Source organism: Macrosteles quadrilineatus, unplaced genomic scaffold (genome assembly GCF_028750875.1).
Source record: "Macrosteles quadrilineatus isolate MER2022 unplaced genomic scaffold, UCM_ALF_1.0 Scaffold_9__3_contigs__length_116548681, whole genome shotgun sequence".
NCBI classification, from domain to species: Eukaryota; Metazoa; Arthropoda; class Insecta; order Hemiptera; family Cicadellidae; genus Macrosteles; species Macrosteles quadrilineatus.
The window spans coordinates 11,993,912-12,004,166 of record NW_026542602.1 but is presented as its reverse complement, the minus strand read 5'-3'; positions in this window follow the sequence as shown (position 1 = coordinate 12,004,166).

The window sequence follows — 10,255 nt, the reverse complement described above, 5'->3', positions numbered from 1 at the left end:
ACAATATTATATTTGTACTCGGAATAAGAATGAGATGTATAGAATTTATTTATGAATGAGATTGAAATCTAATTGTTTGTTGAGCAAGTTACGTGGGACAAAGATGAAGATGGATAAAACTGATAATGATACAAGAACCTTCTTAGCTACTTATGTTAGGATCAACATCAAATCTTACCACCCAAGATTCTTATATTTGAAAAGTGATATCACATAGTAATATTCATTTCCGTAAAGAAATATCTGTCTATGTGAATTCAGGCGGTAAAAGGCAATAAAATACGATATTGAAATTAAAAATATACATGGGGTACCTATAGCTAACGATTATAAAAAATCATTAAAATAACAAATAGGGCAACAATTATCATCTCTATAAAGTGATACCATAAGTTGAACGAATAAACAACATCTTATCTTCTAATAAATTAAGAACATATCCGTTTGTAGTTATTGAATTATATGAGTAGATACTTGGAACATTATGTGATCAAGTGCTAAATTCCACTAACAATTGGGCTGGATGGCATCAGAACTGTGTTTCTGACACTAATATTGACAAGTCAGCAGATATATCAGAATGTGACAGAATTAATACAGTTAACAATCAGCTGTGTTGGTTATTCTCCAATGCACAACTTCCTTATCCGTTTATACACTTTATTTATACGCATAAACTGATAGAATTAGGAATTACCATCTACTAAATATTGTAATCTTCAATTGTAAAATACCGGTATGGTTTTAATTAGATATTTTAAAAATGACTACCAAATTTGCCTTTAGTATAATTATTGACATAATCATTGATACACAAGGTGTTATAATTTAACTATTATTGTTAATTAGTTGTTTGAGAACTCAGACACACTACATTTTACCTAATAGTTATAATTTAGATGAAAAAGTGTTTGCTACTTGTGGCAATTCTGCTGAAGAGAAATCTATGAGAATTGTGACCTGCCTTTTACCAGTAGGCATCATGTATTATTTGTAAATGCTTGTAATATTGTAATAAATTATGGCTATCTATTAACACATGATGACTTCTGTTGTTCCTATGGTCCTATGGTGGTGTTTTCACCCCTGTCCCACTTAAAAACTCCGTCTATGACGTACTAATAGCTGGTTATTAGTAGTCAAACAAGTAAAACAATTCTTGCACTATTTGGATTATTAGGTTAAAATATACATTTCCTACACTCACCCGACTAAGTGGGATTCCTTGCACAGATTATAATACTGATAGGATACTTTGGTGCACAGTTTTTACTTTGATGTACAGTTTTTACTTTGGTGTACAGTTTTTACTTTGGCACACACCAGTATTCCATCCAACGTAATTTGAGTGTATTTCATTCAGGTTTTTTGTCAACCTTTACACTTTAAAATACATTTAATCAAACACGGTACACTACTTTAGGTTCCCAAGGCTGCAAAAAAACGTGGGTTAAAATATTTTAAAATGGCTAAATACTATTACCATTTTGTATTTTAATCACTTTCACATATTATGATTTGATTTAGAAATTTCGAATGGTTATGACCATTCGACATTTCTAAAACATGACGCTTAAAATTATTAGCTATATATTTTTTTACAACGAAGTGATTTAATTGATTGTTATTTGTGGATATAGGTGTTGGAATTTGAAAATAACAGCTAGAGATACCCAGGTCGGTATGCAATGGTCACCACAATGTCCAATCTTGTATCTATCTAGAATAGCTGCATCTGTGGTTGTCCCACATTCTATTGATGATCTGTGATGCGGTATTATAGTTTAGGTAACCACTACTGCCATGCAATCAAATTTAGTTTGTATTTTAATTTCGTACCAAAAATAGCCCTTCTATTTTATGTTAGATAAACGTCACGATATAAACGATCAGAGGTGTTTTATTATTTGATTTCTTCAATAATACACATCGCCAAGAATCAAGATCAGTATAATTTTGTTACAGTATAACACTTTATGTGAACTATATGAACAAAGTAGCTAGCGAACAAAAATCATAGCTCCTGTTCAAGTTTAAAGAATTGATTATAAAGTGATGGCCCAAAAATGTTTGCCCAGTCTTTTAGTGATGATTATACCCTAATAGAGGTGAGCAAAACACTAATGGTACAGTTCCACAATAAAAAAATATTCATCGTAAATTAGTTCGTTTATTCACCTAATAACTGTATTAAACAAACATAATATGAAATTCGTTCCTTGGAGGTTATAATAAGTTTTAAGTTTTTGATGTTCTTTGTTAACAGTATTATCAAATTTGTTGATATGTCTGTAAAAGGTAAAACATGGTATCAATGAAACCAATTATAGGTAGTATGGTAATTATTATAATACAGTGTAACGTTTAAATTTATATTTTGAAAGCTATAGTAGGTATTGCATTGTAAATATTTCAGTTTTATGACAATGTGTGTAGGTGGTGTCAATGTTGGGCTATAGTCAAAGAAAAAGTTTACAACGCATGACGTGTACAATCCATCCATATACTGTAATTCCAATCGTTGTACAGCTGAGCTAATACAGTGGTTGATTTAGTCAGGCTCTAGTTAGTTTTCCAGTTAAAAGAGATTATACTCTCAAGATTATAAATAACGTTGATAAGTAATATAAACAAACCAAAAATAAGAGTAGTACAATAACGATTTAAATTTTAATTTGATTAATGTTTAATTGCTAAAGCAATTTCATATTAAAAATTCCCCAAGCAAAATATAACTATTTTAGGGTATACCTGGTGGATGTATTTGATCTGTTAGCAAAACAATTAACAATCCATCAATTTTTTTTATAACGGTCAGTGAGATAAATATTTAGTTGGTATTTGGCAAAGAGATGAAAGGATTTTCAGTGGTAAACAATAGAATATTTTAGATTAAAACTTTATTTGTTCCGTTATTACCATTGGATGAGTTGGCTCAAAAGAGGGCGATACCTTGGGGGAATAATATCCGTTGTTGCTCCCAGGTATTCGTGAAATTCTATCATTCATTTCCAAAAATATTTAGCCTTTGCCGAGTAGTTGTATTAAAGCACGACACTTAAACGACACTTCCTATGGGTGAATTAATTAAGAACCTGTTATTGGTTGGAGCGGTTACTTCCGGTCTGAGATTGGCCAACTGCCAGTCACCTTGAGTGGTGGAATCTAGTGGTTTACCTGATATGATTGTTATTTTTAGTTTGTTTACACATTTAATAATTACAAAGAGAATGTTTACATTATCAATGTTTTTTTTTTAAATTTATAAAGAAAGATTAATGTTACTTATAATAAACAACAATTTTACTTATAAATAACAACAACAAATGATTCAATCAGCGTTTATGTTTTAATATTCCTGATTGACTTATAACAGATGATTGTAAAGATATTTAGACAATGTAAAAGGAGTATTAGCATTGTTTAAATAGAGAAAAGTGGTCATGCATTATGAAAAGAACACATTTTCTCTGTTTTTATTTACTCATTCTTAAAAAAAAAAGATATCATTGAAAACTACATAAAATTTACTGACTTTTTTGTCCTTTGCAATGTTTTTGTGAAGTTAGTGGTTTTTGTGAAATTTGGCATCAAATGTTTTAAATGTTGATGCCACAATTTTGAAACGGTTGATGTTTTTTTTGGATAATTTTAAACAAAAATAGGTCTTTATAAGATAAACATTTTTGCAAAATCTCAATTACCTCCAGAAAACTAGGCACCACAGAACCATGTTCCTATGGTGAAATGTGTTTGTCTTAACCAAAGAAATAACGCTATATACATGTCCATAGAGGAAGGGACACTCTGTATAATTATTTGAATTCTGAAAACAAAAAACTCAAAATATGGGTTGATTAATCTTCATTAAAGAATTGATATTTTAAATAATTATTGCAAATTGGATTGCTGTTGTACAAACCTCCATGTCTTGATCTTGGTATAAATAATACATTTGTATGACATAAATAATACGCTTTAAAAGAATACAGAGTACATAATGTGTAAATATTCGTTTCATCATCTGCTATTGTACAAAAACAAATTGCAATTTCCTGACTTTTGAGGACTCAGTATCCACAATATACCATCCGTAAAACACCAATATACCACTAACAACTCCAAACAAAAGCTAATAAAAATAAGTTTAACTGATATACTTTTATATAAAATGGGCGGTCATTTTATGGTTTGGGTGTATAGTTAAATGGTACCCAACACAAAACAAACTCCATGGCCATGGTAGTTTTCAGTATACTACTTGACTTTGTTGAAAATTGGACATTTTTTGGAACAATGACTTAATCCTTACACCAATTAAATGCTTCAGCAACTTATTTACTAAGGCCTTAATTAAGTGTAGGAAAGAGGTTCAGTGGTTGAAGAAGTTAATTGACCTCAACCCCACAATGACCACACAATGTTATAGCCTGGCTAACAATAGGGGACGGGCTGGTCCTAAATGTGGGCTTAAGATGCAAGTGACATTCAGTGCGATCACGAAGAAGCGATTTCTTAAGAATAATTTTGTAAACGTGATTAAAAGCTTGATATTTTTGTAATAACTAATCATATGGCAATTCCGATGTCGGTACATTTCCATAGGGTAGAAAGTAAAATAAGTATTTTAATATATCATGAGTATTTAAAAAATTCTAAGTTTAATCCAAAGTATAATTTGTATTCACTTAGATTCAGCCACTTTTTGTACAGTTAGTATGGCATAATATTTGTCATTCTTTCATGAGTGAGGGCAATTTATAAGCTTAAGATTTATTTTTTACTAGGTGGCGTTCGCAGAGGCATCCACAAAATTGAGCGGAGTCATCAAGGGTTCATATTATATTGTTTTTGTCTTACTGCAGTAAAAACAGTATTTTTTCATGCATGCGCTGCGGGTCTAAAGTAGCATTTTTAATATTTAGGGAGTAAAAATCGTTTTTAGCCTCTATGGAGTAAAAATCAGCTGTTGTCAACTCAGTAGTAAATTTCGATTGTAAACGATTGCATGTATCGAAAATATGTATCGATTTGTGCTTCGTCATCATTTTAACATATTACAGTCTACAGTCTCTTCCCGTAGCATTTTAGCATTGCAGATACATTAATCCATTCCCAAACTCAACACTGCTCACCTTTACTACTTCCTTCACCACACCCTACGTCGTGGACCTGTTTCCCTCTCTTCCCATAGCATTTTAGGATTGCAGATACATTAATTTAATTGCCAAAGACAGTTCCCACACTCTGCGCTGTTAGCCTTACTACTTCCTTCACCATTTACTACGTCATTGGCCTGTTTCCTTCCTTTCTCATAGCATTTAAGTATTACAAATTCATTTATCCATCTGCTCAAACGGTTTCCCCACTCTGCACTGCCAGCCTTTACTACTTCCTTCACCACTTACGTCGTGGACCTGTATTCATCGCTTTCCATAGCATTTTAGTATTTTAGATACGTTAATCTAATTGCAACAAACATCCCCACTGCTCCCATCCCTTCTCATAGCATTTCAGCATTGCAGATACATTAAAACTGCTACAAACGGTTTCCAGTTCCCACACTCCACACTGCTCACCTTACTACTTCCTTCACAATTTCCTATGTCTTGGGCATGCTTCCATCCCTTCTCATAGCATTTCAGCATTGCAGATACATTAAAACTGCTACAAACGGTTTCCAGTTCCCACACTCCACACTGCTCACCTTACTACTTCCTTCACAATTTCCTATGTCTTGGGCATGCTTCCATCCCTTCTCATAGCATTTCAGCATTGCAGATACATTAAAACTGCTACAAACGGTTTCCAGTTCCCACACTCCACACTGCTCACCTTACTACTTCTTTCACCTGTTCCTACGTCGCGGATCTGTTTCCCTCTCTTCCCATAGCATTTTAAGATTGCAGATACCTGAATCTAATCGTCATAAACAGATCCCACACTCCGAACAGCTCGCCTTTACTACTTCCTTCGCCACTTCCCACATCGCGGACCTGTTTCCCTCCCTTTCCGTAGCATTTTAGGAACGTTTTGACCTTAATCTAATCGTCATAAACAGTTTCCATACTGCAGACTGTTCACCTTTACTACTTCCTTAACCTCTTCATACGTCACGAACCTCAAGCTAGTGTCGTCATTTGATTATAGTACCTGGGGACCGAGCTTTGCTCGGGGAAAATCATTAGTTCACTCTGAAAGCACCGTAGTATTGGAGATGCATAAATCCACACATCTACATCCTACACAATTTCCTACGTCATGGATCTGTTTCCCTCCATTCCATTGCATTTAAAGATTGCAGATACCTTAATCTAATCGTCATAAACAGTTCCCACACTCCGGACTACTCGCCTTGACTACTTCCTTCACCACTTCCTACGTCGCGGACCTGTTTTCCTCCCTTCCCATAGCATTTTAGGATTGCAAATACCTTAATCTAAACGTCATAAACAGTTCCCACACTCCGGACAGCTCACCTTGACTACTTCCTTAATCACTTCCTACGTTGCGGACCTGTTTTCCTCCCTTCCCGTAGCATTTTAGGGTTTGCTGATACCATAATCTAATTGTCATAAACATTTCAAACACTCCGGACAACTCGCCTAGACTACTTCCTTCACCACTTCCTACGTCGTGGACCTATTTTCCTCCCTTCCCATAGCATTTTAGGATTGCCCATACCCTTATCTAATCGCCATAAACAGTTCCCTCACTCCTGACAGCTCGCCTTGACTACTTCCTTCACCACTTCCTACGTCGCGGACCTGTTTCCCTCCCTTTCTATTGCACTTAAAGATTGCAGATACCTTATTCTAATCGTCATAAACAGTTCCCGCACTCCGGACTACTCGCCTTGACTATTTCCTTCACCACTTCCTACGTCGCGGACCTGTTTTCCTCCCTTCCCATAGCATTTTAGGATTGCAAATACCTTAATCTAATCGTCATAAACAGTTCCCACACTCCGGACAGCTCACCTTGACTACTTCCTTCATCACTTCCTACGTCGCGGACCTATTTTCCTCCCTTTCCATAGCATTTTAGGATTGCAAATACCTTAATCTAATCATCATAAACAGTTCCCACGCTCCAGACAGCTCGCCTTGACTACTTCCTTCACCACTTCTTACGTCACGGACCTCTTTCCCTCCCTTCCCATAGCATTTTAGGATTGCCCATACCCTTATCTAATCGCCATAAACAGTTCCCTCACTCCTGACAGCTCGCCTTGACTACTTCCTTCACCACTTCCTACGTCGCGGACCTGTTTCCCTCCCTTCCTATTGCACTTAAAGATTGCAGATACCTTATTCTAATCGTCATAAACAGTTCCCGCACTCCGGACTACTCGCCTTGACTACTTCCTTCACCACTTCCTACGTCGCGGACCTGTTTTCCTCCCTTCCCATAGCATTTTAGGATTGCAAATACCTTAATCTAATCGTCATAAACAGTTCCCACACTCCGGACAGCTCACCTTGACTACTTCCTTCATCACTTCCTACGTTGCGGACCTGTTTTCCTCCCTTCCCGTAGCATTTTAGGTTTGCTGATACCATAATCTAATTGTCATAAACATTTCAAACACTCCGGACAACTCGCCTAGACTACTTCCTTCACCACTTCCTACGTCGCGGACCTATTTTCCTCCCTTTCCATAGCATTTTAGAATTGCAAATACCTTAATCTAATCGTCATAAACAGTCCCCACACTCCGGACAGCTCACCTTGACTACTTCCTTCATCACTTCCTACGTCGCGGACCTGTTTTCCTCCCTTCCCGTAGCATTTTAGGTTTGCTGATACCTTAATCTAATTGTCATAAACATTTCCAACACTCCGGACAACTCGCCTAGACTACTTCCTTCACCACTTCCTACGTCGCGGACCTATTTTCCTCCCTTTCCATAGCATTTTAGGATTGCAAATACCTTAATCTAATCATCATAAACAGTTCCCACGCTCCAGACAGCTCGCCTTGACTACTTCCTTCACCACTTCTTACGTCACGGACCTGTTTCCCTCCCTTCCCATAGCATTTTAGGATTGCCCATACCCTTATCTAATCGCCATAAACAGTTCCCTCACTCCTGACAGCTCGCCTTGACTACTTCCTTCACCACTTCCTACGTCGCGGACCTGTTTCCCTCCCTTCCTATTGCACTTAAAGATTGCAGATACCTTATTCTAATCGTCATAAAAAGTTCCCGCACTCCGGACTACTCGCCTTGACTACTTCCTTCACCACTTCCTACGTCGCGGACCTGTTTTCCTCCCTTCCCATAGCATTTTAGGATTGCAGATACCCTAATCTTATTGTCATAAACAGTCCCCACACTCCGGACTGCTCGCATTTACTACTTCCTTCATCACTTCCTACGTCACGGACCTGTTTCCCTCTATTCCCATAACATTTTATGATTGCCTATACTACTTCCTTCACTACTTCCTACTTCACGGACCTGTTTCCTTCCCTTCCCATAGCATTTTAGGATTGCAGATACCTTAATGTATTCGTCATAAACAGATCCTAGACTTCGCACTGCTACCCTTGACTACAATGTATCGAGTAATCTTAAGTATAATCTTTGCTCAATATTAACAAGTGATGTTTTTCCTTTTGTACTGTATTTGTAATTTCCTAGTATACTGTGGGTAGTTGGCTTATTATGAGCACATGCTAAAACTTCAAATCTTTTGTTTACTTTTTACTTGTTATTTAATTCAGCCAACATGGTTACCTAGCAACCCATAAGACTAATGTTAAAAAAATGTGATTTTCAGTTTCATTTTTCTACGGATTCCTGAGAGACTTTTTTAACGCCATATAGATGTTGGCACTCACCGATATGGTCTTTATCACCATGCAAAATTTGAAAACGATTGATTCAGCCGTCTAGGAGGAGTTTGCGTATTACGAAATGCATAAAAGTCGACGTATAAGAGCTTCGCTCGCTTCGCTCGCTCCGCTCAAAAATCTTACTTTTATTTGGATTATAATTCTAAGCCTTGGAAAAAAGTGTTCTTGTCTACAGACTCGGATAATGGTTATTTTTAATATAACAGAGAATATTAATACCACAAAGTTTTGTTGCTGCATTGAATTCCCTAACTAAATTGTAATCTTAATGCTGCATACAACACCCAAACATATCATGGACGTTAGCCAGCAATATCAAAACCAAATTGGTTTTGGGACACTTTGTTTGGCATCAAATTAAATGTGTCGTTTTCGTGGAAGTGTTATTTATATTTCGAGTTTGCCCCATATATGAATGTGTAAATATGTATACGCTGTGTGCATCCTAAATAATATCATGCCTTAAATCTTTAATATATGATTGCCAATAAGCGATTGATATCTCATAATAGAATTTCACTCTGAAAATGTCATGTCTCGATTATTATTCAAGAGGTACAAATTATAATATAACAATGTTATTTATAGCTATAGTCGAGGTGTTGTATTGGTTACCTGGTAAACAAAAGCTTACTTGTGATTACCAGTGGAAAACAGAAACAAATACGTTCAATTTGATCTACAATTAATTGTAGAATATTATGAGAAGTCTTATGAAGCAACTAGAATGTTTAGGTCCTTTGGGTAGAAGCAGAACTACACAGTCCAATAGACTGGTTTAGAGTGCTAATATAACCTAACGGTTTAATATTAGCAAAGGTGGTCAACACTTTCAGGCTACCTGCTTCAACTCAATAATTATAATTTACTTAAACACTGTTAATAAATAATGAAAGGATAAAGTTAAAATAACATATAGATTCAAAACTTTAGTTTTTGATTTTTTTTACTTTGGAATACTAAAATAATTTACATCATACGAACAGTTTAGAACTACTTAAGGAAATTATTTTTACCACTGAACCACAAACTGAATTTATAAATATATTTTCATAATAGGGATGGTTTAATAGGTATTATAAATACATATGGCTTTGATGGATATACAATAGATTCTATAGTTGCTAATATACATTTAAATAAATTATCACTCCTTTCTGACTCACAATACCAGAGCAGCAATTAGTGATTGACGGAAAGTAATAATTTTCTCTCCAATTCAACACAAACTAACAGAGGTGATTGTTTCCTAAGTGAATTCAAACAGCATTTACTATTCAGGTCGGGTTTGAGTGCTTTGTCGTATGATTATCGTGTTTCCCAAACGAATTTCCCAACTTTGTAACATTAATTCCTAGTTTATATTTTATCAATCGATGAAAAAATACTGAA